The following is a 21,173-nucleotide window of genomic DNA, read 5'->3' on the forward strand; positions in this document are numbered from 1 at the left end:
CCACTGTAAATGATAGGGTATGTGTTCCTGGGCTCCTTTGGTGTATTTGAGTTTGGGCATCGATGAATCTCTTTGGCTGCTCATTACACATGCAAAGAACTACAAGAGTGACAAAATCAAATCCTGACCTCTTCAAACACCTTAGCTCATGTTAAGGCTCAAATGATCGATCAGGTTAACATAGATATTCGGTGCATTTGTGTATTCCTGTTGATCCTGGAATTTTAGTAACTGAAACCTTGAATATTTGTATATTGTATATATTCATATGAACATATTTTATTAAGTAAGTTTTATATGCGCTTTTATATATGTAATGGGGATATATATGCATTAAGGGATATACATTTTCAGCCTTGCTTTTGATTGATTGTACATATATATTCCATCAGTGAAGATGTTAGTGTCTCACACACACACACACACACATATATATTTTTTATTATTATATTTTGTTGTGTGAAATGTCCATTAAGCATCCTATGCATACAGTTTTATATGTAATGATGATATATGTTCCTTTAAGGAAGAGTTGCCGTATTGGAATACTTGTCTTTGATTGGGTGAGTAAGTTTTATATGCTTTTGGTGTTTTTATGTATTGTATGGTCTGATGAAGCGAGTATAAACCTCATGAATGTGCTCACCACTTTAATTAATAAAGGAATTATAAACTGGCCGTGTTTTGGACCCAGCACTGTTTTTATTTTATCATTTTGATTTTGGTAGTATGCAGTCCGATAATTCTAGTTGTTGGTGCTTTTCTTCTTGTATATTATTTATTTATTTATGTTTTGAAATGGAAGCATCACTCTTTTGTGTATAGATACTTGTATATTTCTATCCTTTCTCAGAAACCATGCTAAAGACAGCTTATTCCAGCAGCTTAAAGTGACCTTTAGACCTTTCATTACATGTGTAGTACTTTCTTAATCCGAACTGTAATATTGTTTTTGGTGTTCTACGGTGTTTATCATGTCTGAACTTATTACTACATCAGCTCATTAACAGCCAAGCAATCTTTTATCTCAGCCTGTTTGACTCTGCATGTTTTCCATCTTTTTAAAACATTTTTTTATTAAATATCACATTAGAAAAGGGAAATAGCTACAAGTACAGTAATAGAAAAAAAAGTAAAGGACATTCATTTTCATGCAGTATACAATTTTCATTCACTCCATTACATAAATTGCTCAATTATTGACTTCCATTAGCTTTCACTCTTCCTGAACACTATTATACATGTATAGTTCCAAGAAATTCAATTTACTTCTATGTAGTTTGCTCCTTCCCTTTTCTAAAGATCCCAATTCCAGTTTATTCCCTTTACAATATTCAGTACTTTAGTTACAGTTGGTTTAGAATTTGATTTCCATTTTCTAGTAATTGCCTTTTTTGTAGCTAATCAGTAAGGCTTTCTATGTCTTGGCAATTTAAATCCTAAATCCCATCTCAGAAGACTCATTCCCTTATGTTACAAATATTTTTTTCTTCAAATATATATATATGAAAAAGTATTCTGTAGCAACTTTTTAAAATCTTCCAACTCATTGCATTCCTACTCTCTCATTGCCATCACACATCCACCATTTACCATCTGCCCAAGGAAAGCTTCTAAGAAGTCTAATGTGGATATAAAACACATATGTAAACTCTTACAAGCAAAAATCCTAAACGTATCGGACTTTGTTGCATACTTGAGAGTCGTACAGATGCCCTCATGTTGCTCCTTTGTGTATTGCCTTTCCATTCTCTCTCTCTCCCCAATCTTTTTTAATCTTCTCTGATTCTTATAGTTGTGTAATATTTTATATGCCCTACTAATTTCCCTTTTCAAACAGCAAATTCTGTTCTAAATGCAACCAAAAAGATTACCAGAGCTGCTTTTTTTTCCATTTAAAAATCCCCTGTGCCTTTCTCTTTCTCTGCATTCTATCAAACCTTGGTGGGGAAGTTTGTTTCTAAACAGCAGCCCAAACTTCTGTTTAACCTTATCCTACTCTATTTCCCTTTCCTCTCTAGTTAATTGGTCCCAAAACCATGGTTCCTTTGCAAATTTTCTGCTGCAAAAATTCCAGCCCATTCCCACCTACATTCTATACTGCTACTTCCAGTCATTTCTGTTGGTAAAATATCCTCTCCATTCCAGTGTTGGCTTAGTTCTCAGAATATGCAAGAACTGAAAGGAATGTAAAATACTGGAATAAATTGGAAATAATGGGAAGAAACTGGAATGAGGCTGGAATGAATATCTTTATCTTTTAATTACCCAGCACGGTAATGAACGCGTGCTAGTCTATCTTTTATGTGCTAAATCTTCTTGTAACATTCAGAATAAAAGTCTTTATGCACTGTAGTTCAGTTAAGACTGTTTTATTTTGTATAGGGAAGGTAGATGCAAATGATATCTGAATCAAATCTTACTGTTTCCAATAACAGTGCTGATAAACTGAAACAGACTGCATTATAATATCCGTAGCTTCTGCACTCATTATACTGTCCATACATTCTGTACTCACAATGTCAAATCTTACTGCTTCCAATAACAGTGCTGATAACCTGAAACAGATTGAATTATAAGTAATGTAGCTTCTGCCTCATTATACTCAGAATTATTTCTTTTTTCCTGAATATAATTAATATTCTGTAATGCAATGGATATTTGACCTGACTTATGCACTCACTCTTGAGTATCTATACTAAACTTCTGTGGACTGTATTGCAATGACTTTCTGTGTATCAGTCCAAACTAACTAAATGACCCACTCATTTCTGTGTTTGAAGTATATCTCCTTAATACCAAAACCCGTAAACGTTGTACAAGTTTTACATACTTCTAGTACCTTGTTTCCCAAGCCAGTTTGTATTTAATGTACTGCACATTCTGTTAGCACATTTTATTCTTATCAATATTCTTGACTGAAGGTTACTGAAAAATTCCTTTCTATTGAATCTCCATGTAAAATGCATACATCTGATTTAATATGGCTGCATTTCCAGACCTATGCAAATAGACTTCTATGTTTATATCTAACAAACTACAGTTAAGTGAAACCTAATTTTACAGAATACTTTCTGCTACTTATTTAATACTCTATATGACTACTCCCCTTAAGAACCTGCATCTAAAATCATATTCTCTCTCCATAGATTTTAAACTCCTTTCTTTCATCATAATACCTTTCCTCTTTGACTTATAACCTTCTGCTTGTGCTGTGTGGATGGCCCTTAGCTCTGTACCTTTAAAATATTTCTTCAAATGAGGTAATCCTAAACCATGTTTGTTCTATGGGGAGAAACAACTTCTCTCACTTAACTCCTACTCTCTTCACCTCCCAAAAATATTCCTTTAACTCTTTGTTATTGTCCATAACTTTTGTTCTGGTTGATAAAAATACACCTTATCTGTATATAAAACTAAGGGGACTAGAAACATTTTCACTGCTTGTATTTTACTAAATATATCCATAGTCAACAACTTCCAGTTTCTCAGTTTTTGCATTGTCTTTTTGTTCTCTTTCCAGATATCCTTAGCTGCCATAATACAATTCCTTTTAAATTTATATACCTAAATACTTCATCTTATATCCCTATACATAAAAGTATTGCTGAACCACATTGTGTGGATACATAATTTACTGCTACAGTCTTTATCTTCATTTCATATCTTGAAAAGACTTAAAACAGTCTAAAATTATTCCACAACACCAAGATATTCTTCTTTATTTATCAAATACAAAATATCATCTGCAAATAAAGCTTTCCTTTCTTGATCACCATACAGTTACTTCCTTAAATCTAGGCCCTTATTTTCTTTGTTAATGGTTCTAAATATAAAGCAAATAAAGTGAAGAGAGGACGTCCCTACTTAGTTCCTCTGTTCAAACACATCTTGTCAGAGTGGAACACTCTCATTTTAATTAATTCCACCAAGCCTTCAAAAATCCTCCTAATTAACCCTAATATTCTATCAGGGAAATCAAATGCCACAGTTATCCTACTCATAAAACCCAAGATGACTATATTGAATGTCTTCTCTCTGCATCAAGAACCACTAACAATAGCAACATTTTCTTAACCCTGCTCATTGCTCTGTCAGTGTTAAGTGTTTGCCTCCCCTCTACAAAACCACATTGATCCATATATATTAATTTTGGGAACACCTTTCCCATTCACTTAGTACAGACCAACACTTTACAATCATTGTTTACAACTGAAATGGGACTATATGAAGCTAGGTCTGAAGGGTCTTTACCCACTTTTTGTAATACAGCCACCATAGTTTTTTCCCTAATAAGTGGGGTACTCCCCCTTAAAATACTGTTAAAACCTTCCAGATCTTTATCACTTTCTTCCCTCCCAACTTCCACAGGAATGCAATCGGCTTCTGGAAACTTCCATATTGATTAGTTGCACATCACAACCTTTATCTAATTTCTTCCTATTTTAACTGTCGTCAAGCCTCTTATTCCTCCAACCATATCATAATGAAGTCTTCCATAAATATTTCCATTTGCACTTTTTCTTGGTTTAAATATTCCTCAGCTTTATGCAGATTTTCAAAAAAAAATTCCAAAAGTATCCCATACCTCTATAGGATCACTAGTTATTGTTCTTGTTACATGCCCCTAGGTTTGGTAGCAAGCCTTTCTATTGCCTAAATTGTGCTAAGTTTTTGTACTGTATAGATATAAAAAATAGTTGCTTACCAGCAACCTTTCTAAACTTGTGCATCTTATCCAAAAATACATCCTTCTTTTCTCTTCAGCACTCCGCAGTTGCTCCTCTTTTTGTTTTGTAAGATTCCACTTTTCTGCAATACTTTAATCTTTGTCACACCTTCTAAACAATTCATATTATTTTCCCACATCTCTTTCTTGTTTGTAACATGGTTTTTACTCCATTTTCATTTCATCTGACTCACTAGCTCAGAGTGTAGCTAATAATGCATCCAGTGTAGTCACCTAATCTTCTGGTACCTCTCAAAAACATTTTGTCTGCAAATGCCAGTATGCACAGAGGAGCAACTGGGACTAGATTATCATGCCCCATAATACTTTATGACCGGAGTAGCTGTACCTTAGCCCTACCATAAGCTATGTTACTTCACTAGCTAATACTTTTCAAGAAGTTTCTCTTTTTTGATAACTCTTGGATCATTTAAACTATCCACTGAAATTCTCCTCTAACAGGTAAGTAGGGAAAGCCCCAGTGACTAATTTTTACGTCATTATCCTGCATCTTTATTGGTGCATGATCTGAAATAGTTACTGGATGTGTGTCAAAGCTTTCAATGAAATAAACATACTCTTGTGAGATATTACTATCCAGTCTAGTCCAATTCATACAGCTTGGGGAACAATATATAAATTTTGAGTTTCTACTACTGCATTCATATATTCCATACCAAACATTCATATATTTCTTCAAAAGTCTACCCTCTTTTGTTACATTCTCACTTGTAGGTCCCCCTGATACATCCTCACTATTGTAAATCCAGTTCTAATACCAACTCATAAATATTCCCTGTCAAACGCTGAAGCCAAAAATACATGCTGATGTAATCCTCCTCCCTTGCCAATAACACCTTATTACAACAAATCTAACATTATCTTTTTTTGTCTCTTCTCCCCTCTAGCGATCAGTATTATCACTCCCCTTGTCCTTTATCCCTGATATTCTGCTGTCCACCGTGACATCCTTCTTTTGTCAAATTCACATGATTAGTTTTATCCACGTCTCCTAAAAAATTAATCTTTGCACCCCACACCTATTAATACAATGTAATACTTTCCTTTTACTATACTTCCACTTATTGCACACCAGTACTTTTGAAGGTATTTCCATCTTTTAGCTTACAAGAAGACATGGCAGGTTGATCTATTGTGCAGGTGCTGCTTCTCATCTCCATTTGAATCAGTGCCATAATTGTAAACTTTTTACTTCAATGAAAATACTCAAAAATGATTTTAAGAAAGCCTATGCCCTTTTGACTTGGAACAAGCACACTAAACTATGTAGAGTTTCAAAAAATGTTTGCTCCCAAATAGGAGCAATTGCCCCAAACTGACAACTGCTCCCACAGGCATTATTTAATCTAAAATTATTTTTATCTATGCTAAAGTGCACGTTACAGCCTCTGTTCCCACTTAACAGCAATTACTATCTACTTTCTTATCTCTTATAACCCTTCCCAGATATGAACATTTTTTCACGCTTTCAATAAACATTCAATTTTAGCCCCAAGAAAAAAGTGCATTGTTATATTAAATGAATTAAAGTTCTTAAGTTGCTGGGGAGGTGACTACTTGTACGACTTATTTACTCCTCATAGTTTAAAACTTTATTTTTCACTGCACTGCTCGCTAATTTACCTTTAAATGTTAATTATAATTTATCTTATGCACTTCACTTACACCTCTCATAATTGCTTGCACCTGCAGACTTTGTCTCCAAGAAAAGCAGTAATTGACTTTGCAGATGCAGGAAAAAAAATCTTTGTACATATCATTCAGAACACACTGCTAGCCCTCTCATAACTGTCTGCACTAGAAAATTGTTTGTCTCCCATTAAAAGCCTTTCCTAATGGACAAAATAATTCATGACTTTATAAATGTAATAAAGAACTAGCATTTTTTCATGCTTTCATTACTTTATCTTATTTTTCAAGCCTAGCTGCTAAAACTTGCCTGCAGCTTAAAACAAGGACAGTGTTATAGATATCCATGTATATAAAGCATGGGAAATTATTAGCTTAGTACAACACATACTGTGATCAATATAGTTCTACATCTCATACCCCATAATCCCAAGAGCACATTACATTAACTTTAAATTGCTACGGTGTAAAGCTTGGATAGCTTACAACTAGCAAAAAGTACTTTCATAGCTTATCTTTAATATATACTGCAGTCACACACTAAGACACCCACTCCTCACATTTAAAATACCCCTGACTACACATAATATGCGACTGCTTTACAATATAATGTGCAATTTAAATAATGGCATCTTATACAAATATTAGTAAGAACAAAGCAGCTTTACATTCACTTCAGTCCATTCAGTGTCCTTTTAAACATTAATAACAAAATGGGGTTATGGGACTACAGTCCACCAGTTTAACACAATCAAAATTCTGGTCTCACTTTAGCCACTTCTTGCAAAGTCACATTTCACGTCTATTCTTATATGTAATAGGATCGATGATTTTTAGCCTCCCGTTTATTTACTATTTTCACAATATTACCGATTTTCTTCTTGATCATCTTAAAATACCAGTCTCTGGTTCAAGTCCAATGCACTCCTGGTTCTTCTGGTCAATTGTTGTTTTTTCCCCTTTTCACTCAAGTATTTCCCTTTGGAATAATGGTTAAAAAGTTTTACTGCCAAAGTCTCTGTGGGCTTTGTTACTGTCAGAAGAATGAGAAGCCCCCTTCTGCTTGCTGGTTCACTCTCTGTTGGCTAAGCACATATGAAAATGACTCCTCTCTGTTGGATAAGCTCATATGAAAATGACTCATCTTCCAGAAAAAAGTATTCTGGAGAAAGCTGGATATAGCAGCTTGAATCTCCCACCTGCCTCTCAACATTCGCAGATTGGTGGGATAAACTTTCTTCTGCCTAGTGTATAGTAAATAATAATTTTCCATAAGCACTCTGCTGTCACCAATTTTTAAAACTTCCCCTTCTGACAATTTTGCCAGGAGCAACTCTTTCTGTTGGTATGATTGCATCTTTACTAATACAGGTTTTCTCTGCTTTCTTGTGGCATGATTTGCAACACACACAAACAATGTACCCGTTCAATTAACAGATTCTTGGTACAATACACAAAAGTTATGTACTCACCATAATGATGCATCTGTGCCGATGGGGCCTCTGATTCAACTTTATCCACTTCTATGGACTTTGGCTTCATAGCTCAAGCTCCTCCTCTTACCCACAATCCTCCTGTTTAACTTGAATTACCTTAGACTGCATTTGCCCTCTATTTAGCCTATAAAACTGCCCATAGCACAACAGTCACAGCGACCCAAAAATAGCCTCGCAGAAAGGGGTCTTAAGGAGACCCTTTAGTACTAGTTTATTTTTACGTTCATTCAAAGTCGTTCAAAGTCCTGGCAGAAAAACCTTTACAGATCTGACAGGGCAGCTTCACTGTGAGATGAGGCACACCCAAACAGTAAACACACAAGTCATGCATGTCAGAGTGAGGCAGCTTGTATCCGCACTCCGAACACCTCTTAAAGCCTAGACTCCCTTTCTTCTCAGACATTATATCCACAAAATATTCAAAAACTAGACACACACACACACACACACACACACACACACACACACACACACACACACTGTAGCAAGGCTCAAGGGAGAGCAAGGAAGGACTACCAACAAAGGTAGTAGAAGATACCAAAAAGATACAAGTAATAAAGAATAAGAAAATATGACTTAAGTCGAAAAACTAAGAATTCTGTGAGAAAAAAAACCTCAAAAGTTATCAAAAATATACACTTAGCTGGAGAGGAACGGCTCAACATGGCTGAACAGCAACGCGGCAAACAAGATCTGAGGTAACAGGGAGAAGGGCATGATGGGTAAAATGGGTAAAATCTTAGCTCGAGAGGTTTGTGGCTGACGCAAGCTTGAAAAAAGGCTGGCTTGGTTCCGAGGTCGGAACCGAATCCCAAGAGTAAGGAATAAATGAAGATTAACAACATCAGATGAATGAGAAAATTAGAGATGGCTGCAAGCTGGATGTTTACAGTAGCATAACTAGTTCCATTGTTGAATATGGAAGCAAGAAAGGCTGCGATAGCTGGAATAGGTGCTGAAAAGGGTTCTAATTGTCTCTGGACTACCCAAAGGGAGAATCTTTTCCATTTGCTCTGATACATCTTCCTAGTAGAACCCTTTTGAGAGGATATGAGGATGTATCAAACTGTGGAGGAAAGCCTGGACTGTCTAGCCATCAATGGAAGTGGAGAAACTATGTGGTCGGTTTGAGGGTCTGAATATCTGGATGAGTCATCCCTTATGGATGAAAGAGAGGTGATCCTGGGTTGGATCCAACACCCAACGGAGGTGCACTAGATGAGGCCACAGGAAGGGGAACCATACTTGTTGAGGCCAGAATGGGGCAATGAGGATTACTTTACTCTTCTGGTGAGATGCTTTCTGAAGAAATTTGGGAATTAGAGGTGTACAAGGAAATGCTAATCGTAAATTAGAGTGTCTCTTGGTGACGCTCCCTCTGGGGGAATCAGAGTAAAGAACCTACTGTACTTGTGGTTGAGAGGGAAAGCAAAGTGATCACAGCATGGTTGGCCCCATTGATGAAAAATCATTACTGCCACCACATGTGAGTGAGTAAGATGGTCCTGTTCAGTCTGTCTGCTAGCATGTTCGACTTCCCTGGGATATGCATTGCCAAAAGGAAGCAGCTGGAAGGGACTGCCTGCTGCAAAACTCACATAGCCTGTTGACATAGAGGATAATATCTGGTTCCTCCCTGCTTGTTGATGTACCAGACTACCAACATATTGTCTGTCTGGATGGCAGTCATCCCTGGAGGGAGAACATCTTGAAACACCTGCAGTGCTAACAGGACTGCTCTTATTTCCAGGACACTGATGTGAAGATTGACATCCAACTGAGACCAAGTGCCTTGGACAGTCCTTCCCAAACAATGCCCCACCAGTTGGGAGGTGTTTGTAGTCTCTGTGGGTGTGGGTGGTGAAAGAATAAAAGGGCAGCCCTGAGAAACTTTTAGTTATGTACTTACCATAACTTTGGATGTATGGGATCCATCTCGCCTACATTCATGACAGATAGGTTCAGAGCCGATCCATCGGCTCCGACTCGGCAACTTATATACTAGCACGAAGTCTCTCATTGGCTGGGCTATACCCTATCCCAGGATGCACTACACCTGCTTCCCCAGATCTTGTTTGTTCGCTTTCATACACCCATGTAAACACAGAGACACTATAAGTCACTATAACCAACTAAAGTTCTTCAAGAAAGAACGCCAAGAAAACAGTGACTACAGCTCCTCTAAATCCAAATGGCAGGGGGAAGGAGGGTGGGTACTTATGAATGTAGGCGAGATGGATCCCATACATCCAAAGTTATGGTAAGTACATAACTAAAAGATGTAATGGGATCCTATCTCGCCTACATTCATGACAGATGGGACAGCGCCCTAGCACCTACATCCCGGGTGGCTCATTGGAACACACTCCTGAGAACCGTGGAACCAAAGGAAGCTCTGCCTCGAGAAACCACATCCAACTTGTAATGAGAAATAAAAGTGTGCGGAGAAGTCTAGGTAGCCGCAGCACAAATATCATCTATGGATAACTTGGAGTGAAAAGCTGCCCAAGTAGCCATTGCCCTGGTAGAATGAGCCTTGACAGGAAAGGGAAGGTCTTTATTGGCCTGTGAATAAACAAAGGTGATACAGTCTTTAATCCATTTTGATATGGAGGCTTTAGATACTGGTTGACCCAATTTGTTCGCTGCAAAAGAAACAAACAATTGATTTGATTTTCGCGTTGAGCGGTTCTATTCAAATAAAAACGTAACTGTCTATGTACGTCCAATTGATGCAAAGTATATTCTGCGTTATTGGAGAATTCTGGGAAAAAAACAGGGAGTTCTATGGTTTGTTGCAAACAGAAAGAGGAGGCCACCTTTGGAATAAATGCAGGGTTCAATTTCAATGAAACTCTATGTTTGTGAAAAATCAAATAGGGAGGATCAGAACAAAGAGCTTGAAGTTCTGAAACTCGCCTAGCAGATGTTATGGCTACTAAAAAGGCCGTTTTCCAAGACAGAAATTTTAAATCACAAGTAGCAGCTGGTTCGAAAGGATGGGCAGTTAGGGCAGCAAGAACCATATTCAAATCCCAAGGAGGAACAGGATGAGATAAAGGAGGCCTAAGGAGCCAAGCCCCTTTAAGGAACGCCTTGCAAAGTTTATGAGACATCAATGAAGGTTCAAATGAGGCATGAAAATTAGAGATTGCCGCTAGCTGAACCTTAATGGTAGAAACTGAAGAGCCCGACTGAAAAGGAAGGCCAGAAAATTCAGAACCTCCGATACTGGAGCAGTGAGAGGATCTATACCTCGTTCTTGAGCCCAGAAGGCAAACCTTTTCCATTTACTGGAATAAAGTTTGATGGTGGAAGGTTTATGGGAAGAAGACAGAATGTGGACCACATCCGCGAGAGAGCATTATCTTGGACTAAGGATGGAAGTGGAGTAACCATGCTGCCAACTTCAGGGACCTGAGAGACGGATGAAGCCGTCCTGACTGATGAGTCAACAGGTCTGGCACCGGATCCAGAAACCATGGACCTTCTATCGCATGCCTCTGTAGGAAAGGGAACCAAACTTGACGAGGCCAGTGCGGGGCAATCAGAATCATCTCGCTCTCCATGTAAATGGCCTTCTGTATCACCCTCGGTAGGAGGGGAACGGAGGGAAGGCGAGAGAAGACCGGGGCCAAATGTGAGTCAGAGCGTCCCTGGGAATCTGTCCCTGAGAAGGAACAGTGTGAAGAACTCTCTGCATTTCGCATTGTGAGGGCTGGCAAACAGGTCGCAGCAAGGAAGACCCCATCTGTTGAAGATTTTCGCAGCTATACTCTGATTGAGGGACCACTCGTGGGGCAAGAGAATGGTCCTGCTTAATCTGTCCGCAATCACATTGGACTTCCCGGGTATGTGCGTTGCCATTAGAAAGCGGTTGGTAGCTACCGCCCAGTGCCAAAGTCTCATGGCTTCTCTGCATAGTGGGTAAGACCTGGTACCCCCTTGTTTGTTTATGTACCATACTACTGACATGTTGTCGGACAGGATAGCAATTGGGCCCTGTGGGAGAGCGTGATGGAGAGCTTGGAGTACCAATAGTACCGCTCTCATCTCCAGGACATTGATATGCAAATGCGTTTCCTGGATCTGCCATGTGCCTTGGACCGACCTGTCCAGGTAATGACCCCCCCACCCTACCTGGGAGGCGTCCGTGGTCACAGTGGCAACGGGACGTTGAGGAATAAAGGATCGCCCCTGGTCGAGATTTGACTGTAGAAGCCACCAACGCAGATCTCGACGGCAACTTTCCGTGATTATGATTAAGTGGTTCAAGGGCAGTTCCTGATAAGACCATTGAACCGACAGTAGCCATTGTAGAATTCGCATGTGAAGTCTGGCCAAGGGAACTAGAAGTATAGTCGACGCCATCGAGCCCAACAGCTGTAGGATCTGATGGGCCGGGGCTCTTTGTAAGTGAAGGCAGGATTTGACTTGATCTTGTAAGATCTGAATTCTTGCTGCCGGTAAAAAGGCGCACATTCTTTTTATGTCTAAGTCTGCGCCTATGAAAGTAATACGCTGAGAAGGCTGTAGTACAGATTTTTGCAAATTGAATGTGATCCCCAATAAGCGGCCCAAGGTGAACGTGGCTCTGAGCGCTTGGAGAAGTAGATGCTCGGAGGTGGCTGTAAGGAGCCAGTCGTCTAGATAAGGAAACACCTGGAATCCCAGACTTCTCAGGTGAGCAGTTACCACTGCCAGACACTTGGTGAACACCCTGGGGGCTGTGGTGAGACCAAAGGGCAGTGCTCGAATTGAAATGACTGGCTCCGAGGCGGAAGCGTAAATGTCTCCTGGACTCTTGAGCTATGGGAATATGATAGTAAGCGTCCTGGAGATCTATTGAGCACATCCATGCATCTTTTTCCAGCAAAGGAAGAATAGATTGAAGAGTGACCATTCGGAATTTGGACTTCTTTACGAAACGATTCAATGAGCTGAGATCCAAAATGGGCCTGAGGTCCCCTGTCTTTTTTGGTACCAAAAATAATTTTGAGTAAGTTCCTGATCCGATCTGGTCGATGGGGACAGGCTGGATGGCTCTTTTTTCTAGCAGCTTTGAAACCTCTAATGCTGCCTGATCCCGCTGACTGGGTGGTACGTCCGGGATTTCCCTTAAAGAAAGGGGGGGTTTGTTGAAGGGTATGATATATCCTCCGGTAATGATGCGAAGCACCCACCGATCGCTTGTTATGGATTCCCAAGCTTGTGGGTGTGCCGCAAAGCGACCCCCGACTGGCTCCGGAGTTGCACAGTCGGGCAACAACTCAGGAACGCTGGATGTATGAAGAACCACGAAAGGAATCGCGGTCTCCAGAGTTACAGGGGCCTCTGCCACCTCTGTGGCGGCGTCTTCCAAAATTCCCCCCCCCCCCGCCTCTGGAGGGGGAATCACTAGGTGGAGTAGAGAAAGACTTTTGGGATTTTTTAAACCACATTTTCCCTCCTCTCCCAGCCTTGGGATAAGGCCTGGAAGGAGCGGAATAACGGGCCCCAACGGCAGTCAAAGTCTTGCCCTCCTGCTCGCACCGAGTTAGTGTGTCCTTCACCTTGGGTCCAAACAAAGATGACCCATCAAAGGCGCGTGAAGGAAGACTTGAAGGCCTCCGTAACAACACAAGCGTAACCAGGCTTGTCTCCTAAGGGCAACGCCTGTTCCGCAGCTCTACTCGCTCCATCGGCCGCATACTTGATGAGCCGCATGGACGAGTTAACAATAGATAAAAGAGTATTCATCTGTGCGCCAACAGTCGAGGCCAGCGCTTCAGGTAGATTACCAACAAGGGAGTCATTTAGCTCTTTGAGAAGATCCCTTTGGAGCCTTGTAAAATGACATAAATAATTCAGCGACCGTGAAGGTAAAGGCCGCTGAGGACAGGGTACGCTTCTGCACCTATCCATACTCCTAGAATCCTTATTAGGAGGATGAATAGACGTCGAAGCCTCTGCCACGTCCTGCTGTGTGGCAGAAGCCACCACCAAAGCATCTACCGGTACACCCTTTGTGAGAAATTCTTTCTTGGGGGGGAGCTGACAAGAATTTATTGGGCCTCGTAGGCACCGATTCCACGGAATCAGGGTGTTCCCACACCCTTCGAGAAACCAAATCAAGGAGTTCATCGAAAGGCGGAGACACCCAGGAGGTGGAGGGCTGGGCCCCAAAGGCCTTGAGGAAGACCGACTCCTCAGCTGAAGGGGTTTTGGCTTGCCAGTCACCTCTCTGTCTCAGAATCTCCAAGATATCTGAGAAGGAGATATCATCCGAAGATGATTTGGGGGACCCTTCCGCGTCATCGAGGTCAGTATCCGATGTAATAGACTCATCTTGGGAGTCTATGTGCTTCCTCTTACACAATTTCTTCCGTGGGGGTTCGTCCGAAGCAGTTTCAGACGGACCGCCCGGAAGAAGGGAACCCCCGATTGGGGTATCCTCAGGCCCTGGGGCCCCGCTGCCGGGGGGCTGCAATGCAACAGAGGCACCAGTCTCCAAATCTAGGGACGGTGAGGTAGAGTCTAGTTGAACCGGCAAAGGCATGGCCAGCGCGCTCCTCATGGCCTCAAAGGCCGGACCTCCAGAATCCGAGGAAGTCACTGGTCTAGAGGCCACGATGGCACTGGGAATTCCAGCAGCCGATGCTCCGAGAGGAAGACTAGGCACCGAAGCACCTAATCCCAAAGTATTCCCCTCGGGCCCGGCTGTAGAGGTCGCAGTACCAAACCCTGAACCGGAGGACAGGGTAGGAAGCATAGTCGGAGCCGAAAAGCCTGATAGGGGTCTCTGCTCCGACCGTATGGCTCCACCTTGCTCCACCACCACCGGCTCCAACAACTCAGAGGAGGTTGGAGGAGGAATCAAGTGTGTCGGGGATCGGCTCAAGCAAACTGTGCTGGAGCCGAGACCATTTTAGCAAACACTGGAGATTGGAAGAGCCTCTGTAAAACCCTATCCAGGTCCGAATCTGACAGTCTCGAGGATTTAGAGGAGGTAGACACTCGAGAAGACTTTCCTCTCGGCTCCGAGGGAGAAGGGGACCGGCTCCGAAACGGCTCCAATACTGTCGGCGCCGACTCCACCACCTCATGGACCACCATCGGCGCCGAAGAAGCCTTCTTCGGAGCCGAGGGAGAAGAGTCTGAGCTGCACACTTCCACCGGCTCCGAAGCCATTGGAGCCGATGGAGGTGATTCACCTCTCGATACTCCAACTTGCGGCTCCGAAGACAATGGAGCCGAAGTAGGAGGTATCAAGCCAGACTCTTCGACACTCGGCCCCGAAGTCAGTGGAGCCGAGGAAGAAGAGGTCAACTTTTTCTTTTTAGAAGTCGGCTCCGACGGACTTGTCGGAGCCGACGATCTTTTCTTTTTGGAAGCAACAGGAGGATTCAAAGCTTCCTCAAAGGAGGGTTTAATAAGCCCTTTTAAAATGAGCTTGTTCTTACATTCTTGAAGAACTCTAGCAGAAAAAGCATGACATACGCTACAAGTCTCCTGTAGATGTTTCGGCCCCAAACAATAAACACAAATAGAATGGCTGTCTGTTATGGACATTTTATAACTGCACCGAGTGCATTTTTTAAACCCTGACTTTTGTTCTTTAGACATAGTACAGGTACTGCTACAAATAGAGATTACCACAAAAATTAAGCACTATAAAGAAAGAAAGCGCCAACTGAAAAGCGCGAGACTCACTGGCGCAAGCACCAGAAGAAAATTACCTCAGAAGCAACTGACAAAAAAGTACAACGGCCCAAAGCCCTCTAATTTAAACGGGCTTGGCCCGAAAGACAAATAACCACAAAGGGACTTAAAATACACAGTACAAAGGACTTTTGAACTAAATAGTACACCAGAGTAGGGCAAGGGCCCTCTAACTCAAAACGGGCCTTGCCCGACTGAAAAAAGGAACAAGTACCAGACGACACTCAAGCACTTAAACTTCACAAATATTATAAAGAAGCTGTTAAAACAGCTGTTTGATTAATATATAGCAAAAAACCCCAAGGTCAAAGACCAATAAAGGTAAAATTAACCACTTAGCTCCAGCCAAGTCGAGACCACGTCCAGCTTGTAAAGCGGCAAACGAGATCTGGGGAAGCAGGTGTAGTGCATCCTGGGATAGGGTATAGCCCAGCCAATGAGAGACTTCATGCTAGTATATAAGTTGCCGAGTCGGAGCCGATGGATCGGCTCCGAACCCATCTGTCATGAATGTAGGCGAGATAGGATCCCATTACATCGTATTTTGTGATGATCCACCAGGCTGTGTGTTCCATGGAAATCTTTGTAATCCATATCAATGCAGACAGGGGGTGTCGTCTTATTGACCACTGCACTGCAAGCATCCATTGCAGTACCCTCATATAATACTTTACTAGAGGTGCTAGAGTGATGGAAGCTGCCACTGATCCAAGGAGTTGCAATACCAGCCTAGCTGACAGTGAAGGAAGAAAGAGGATGTGGATGCTTGACTTTGTAAGGTATTTATTGTGTTTATTCTTGTCTATGGTAAGTTTGCTATCTTTCACTGTATCCAGATGAGCACCAATAAACTCCAGGACTTGAGTGGTGGAGAGCTGAGATTTACTATACTGTGATGCCCAGTTGAAGACATAGTTGGAGGAACTAGTCCTTGGCTTGAATAAGTAGAGACTTGGTGGGAGCACAGAGGAGACAGTCATCAAGATATAAAAGCACCCGGAATCCTATCAGTCTCAACTGAGCAATGACCACTGCCATGCACTTGGTGAACACCCTGGGAGCTATGGTGAGGCCAAACAGCAGAGCCCTGAACTGGTAATGACTGGCTCCCAGCTAGAGGCATTATCTCCTAGATTGTCTGTTTATTTTAATGTGATAGTGCACATCCTGGAGATCTGTAAAGCACATCCAATTGTCATTGTGCAATAGCTGTAGAATTGACTGCATTGTATCCATTCAGAACTTCAAGTGTCTGATGTCTTGATTTAAATTGCCGAGATCCAAATAGGTTTCAAGTCCCTGTTTCTGTTTAGCACCAAAAAGAACCTTGAGCAAGCTCTGAATTTTTGCTGGTCTGTGGAGATCATTTAGATGACTCTTCTGGCCAGTGGGTTTTCTATTTCTGTAGCTGCTGCTTTCCTCCGGGTGGAATGTCAGGGATTTTTGCAGGCTGATTGGGGGCTGAAGGAAAAAGGGTATGTAGTAAGCTCTGGATATGATCCTCTGCATCCAAGTATCATTGGTGATGGCTCTCCAACTTTCAGCGTGCAGAGATATGTACCCACAACTGCATCCAGAATGCAGCAGTTGAACAACCTTTCAGGAGCACTGGAAAGGCTTCTCAGAGAAAGAACCTCTGAAGCGCTGGTTTTGCAGGCCTTCAATACCACATATGTGACATCTACCATGCAAATTCCCCATCCACGGTAGAGGGATCTGTCCCCATAGGAGTTCTGGGAAGAGCCTTGTAACTTATAAAACCAAATCTTTCTACCACCTCTGGTTTCAAGAAAAGGCCTTTTGAGGAGAAGAGAAACATATCCATGTGGCAGATAATATCCCATCTTGCTCACTCCTAGATAGGGTTTCTTTCACCTCGGGGCTGAATAAGATGGATCCATCAAAGGGAGCATTAATGAATGATGACTTGACTCTGCAAAATCAGATACACATCCAGGTGTGCCTTTTCACAGCAATTCCTAAACCTGAAGCTCTTGAAGCTCCCTCAAAGGCACGAGGAATCAGCCTCATACAGTGTTAAGGAAATTTCAAAATTAACTAAATAAATAAACAGTCTTGATAGAGTTTCAACATTTATTAGAAATCACACACGTGTAGGAGACAGAGCCAGAGTCAGTAATGTCTCCCCAAACAAACATATCCAGGTATTTTTATAAGAAAATACAAGTGAAAATAATAAGAAGTTATGTACTTACCATAACGTTCCATGTTAGTTGTCTTCTTCTCGCCTTCTTTCTTGCTGGATGGGTTCGGAGCCAAACCTCGGCTCCGACTCGGCCGAATACTAAAGCTCAAAAGCTATTTTTACCGGCTCGAGGGTGTCCTATGTCCCATAATGCTAGGCGAAATATACCCAGATCTCATTTGATAGCTAACACTATGGACAGACCAGTCCCACCACTAGAAAAGATAAAACTGAGAGCTATGTAGAACTATAGACCCTACAGCCTGTCACCAGGGCTACCAAAGGGGAAAGAGAGCTCTAGTTGAAGGGATAATCCTGGTGACAAGGAAAAAAACTCACCCAATACTCTAGGTCTTTCCAGGCTAGGGGGATGGAGGGTGGGATGCAAGAAAGAAGGCGAGAAGAAGACAACTAACATGGAACGTTATGATAAGTACATAACTTCTTAATGTTAAGTTGTCAATCTCGCCTTCATTCTTGCTGGATGGGACAGCGTCCCTAGCACCCAATACTCTAGGTCTTTCCAGGCTAGGGGGATGGAGGGTGGGACGCAAGAAAGAAGGCAAGAAGAAGACAACTAACATGGAACGTTATGATAAGTACATAACTTCTTAATGTTAAGTTGTCAATCTCACCTTCATTCTTGCTGGATGGGACAGCGTCCCTAGCACCTTAGTCCCGGGTGGCTCCATGGAACAGACTTTTGAGTACAGTGGAACCAAAATCAACCCTATTTCTGGAGGCAATATCCAGTTTGTAATGAGAGATAAAGGTATGAGGAGAGGCCCATGTGGCCACTGCACAAATAGAGTCCATAGGTAATCTCACCTGGAAAGCGACTGAGGAAGCTAATGCTCTAGTTGAATGAGCTCTAGGCTTGGTAGGGAGCTCCTTATGCCTCAATTGATAGATTAAAGAGATAAGAGAGATCAACCATCTTGACAGGGTCACTTTAGAAACCGGAAGGCCCTGCTTCCCTTCGGCGTAAGACAAGAAGAGTTGGTCTGATTTTCTCATTGGCTTGGTTCTATCCAGATAGAAACGTAGTTGCCTATGGACATCCAAACAATGTAATTTTCTCTCAGCTCTATCAGTGTAATTTGGAAAGAAAACTGGGAGATCAATAGTCTGATTCAGATTTTTTTCTGAGAGTACCTTAGGTAAAAAGGATGGATTTGTCCTAAGAGCCACTCGATCTTTGTGAAAAACCAGATAAGGGGGATGCACAGAAAGTGCTTGTAGTTCTGAAACCCTTCTGGCTGAGGTAATAGCTACCAAGAAAAGTGTTTTCCATGAGAGCAGTTTTAACGAGCAGGAGGCAGCAGGCTCAAAAGGAGGTAAAATTAAAGATGACAGTACCAGATTTAGATCCCACGGTGACTGGGGGCCTAAGTAATAGGGTACCCTTCAGAAAAGCTTTGCAGAGCTTGTGGGACATAATACTAGACTCTGACAAGCCAACATGGAAATTTGCAATAGCCGCCAACTGGACTTTGATAGTGGCTGAAGAGGAACCTTTTTGAAAGAGTTTCGCTAAAAAATCTAGAACTGTTTGGACAGGGGCAGTAAAGGGATCAACTTGGTTCTTTTCTGCCCAAATAGAGAAATGTTTCCATTTACTTGCGTACGTCCTTCTGGTGTTAGACTTGTGAGAGGCAAGGATAATCTGACGTACTGACGGAGAGATTAAGGGAAGTCTGGCTAGGGTTGGAAGTGGAGCAACCAAGCTGTGAGGTTGAGAGACGATAGGGATTGGTGCAACCTGCCCGATTGATGGGTCAGAAGGTCAGGCACAGGGTCCGGATGCCAGGGCTGCTGCAGTAGATGACATTGTAGGAACGGAAACCAGACTTGTCGGGGGCAATGAGGATCATCCTGGATCTCAAGGCAGTTACTTTCTGGACTAAAAGAGTGATTAAGGGAAGGGGGGGGGCAATCGTGGACTAGAGCGTCTCTGGGAGAGAGGCCCGGAAGAGGGAAGAGGGTGAAGAAGTCTTGACACTTGCTGTTTTGAGGGGTTGCGAAAAGGTTGCAGCAAGGCTGACCCCACTTTCTGAAGATTTAGTCCGCTACTAGTTGGTTGAGAGACCACTCGTAGGGCATGAGAATGTCCCTGCTCAGCCTGTCTGCTATGACATTGGACTTCCTGGGAATGTGTTTTGCTACCAGAAACCGCTGAGAAAAGATCGCCCATTGCCAGAGTCTGAGCGCTTCCCGACAAAGAGGGTAGGACCTGGTTCCACCCTGTTTGTTGATGTACCAGACTACAGACATATTGTCTGTCTGTATTGCAATTGTTCCAGTGGGAAGAAAGTTCTGGAGAGCCTGCAATGCCAACAGTACTGCTCTCATCTCCAGGATATTGATGTGCAAGTGGCACTCGAAGGGTTGCCATGTGCCCTGGACTGTCCTGCCCTGAAAATGCCCCCCCCCACCCGATCAGGGAGGCGTCCGTTGTCACTGTGGCAACTGGAGGGGGGAGAACAACCGGTCTGCCTTGAAGCACCTGGGGTGAGTCCATCCACCACAATAGGTGTCGTTTGCAAGACTGAGTGATGAGAATCTTGTGTGAGATGGGAAGCTGCTGAAAGGACCATTGGGAAAAAAGCATCCACTGTAGTATCCACATATGAAAACGAGCTAGGGGGAGCAAGGTAATTGTTGCAGCCATCAGACCAAGCGTTTTCAGTACAAACCTGGCTTGGACCCTGTCCTCTTGTAGCATGACCTGAACATGACTGCGAATGTTGTATACTCTTTGCGTAGGAAGTTTTGCTGACAACTCTAACGTGTTTAACACGGCACCTATGAAGGTAATATGCTGACAAGGCAGATTTTTTGAAATTTATAGAGATGCCTAGCGCTTTGCAGGTTTGTACAGCGTAATCCCTGGCTTGAAGAAGCTGATACCTGGTGGTGGCAGTAAGGAGCCAGTCATCCAAATATGGGAACACCTGGAATCCTCGACGTCTCAAGTGAGCCGCAACCACTGCCATGCATTTGGTAAACACCCTGGGGGCTGTGGTGAGGCCAAAGGGCAGGGCTCTGAATTGGTAATGACTGGCTCCCAGCCGGAAGTGGAGAAACCTCCTGTAGTGCCTGTTCATTTTGATATGGCAGTACGCATCCTGAAGGTCTATACAGCACATCCAATTGTCCTGACCCAGAAAGGGAAGAATGGACTGTAGCGTGACCATCCGGAATTTCGTTCTTTGAACCGATTTGTTCAGTCTGCTGAGATCCAAAATAGGTCTCCAGTCCCCTGTCTTTTTTGGTACCAAAAAGAATTTAGAGTAGATTCCGGACCCTTGTTGGTCTGCCGGGACTGGCTGGATGGCTCTTTTTAAAAGCAGCTTTGAAATTTCTAGTGCTGCTTGGTCTCTCAGACCGG

Source organism: Protopterus annectens, chromosome 3.part1, assembly GCF_019279795.1.
Source record: "Protopterus annectens isolate FY-2018-M chromosome 3.part1, PAN1.0, whole genome shotgun sequence".
NCBI lineage: Eukaryota > Metazoa > Chordata > Ceratodontiformes > Protopteridae > Protopterus > Protopterus annectens.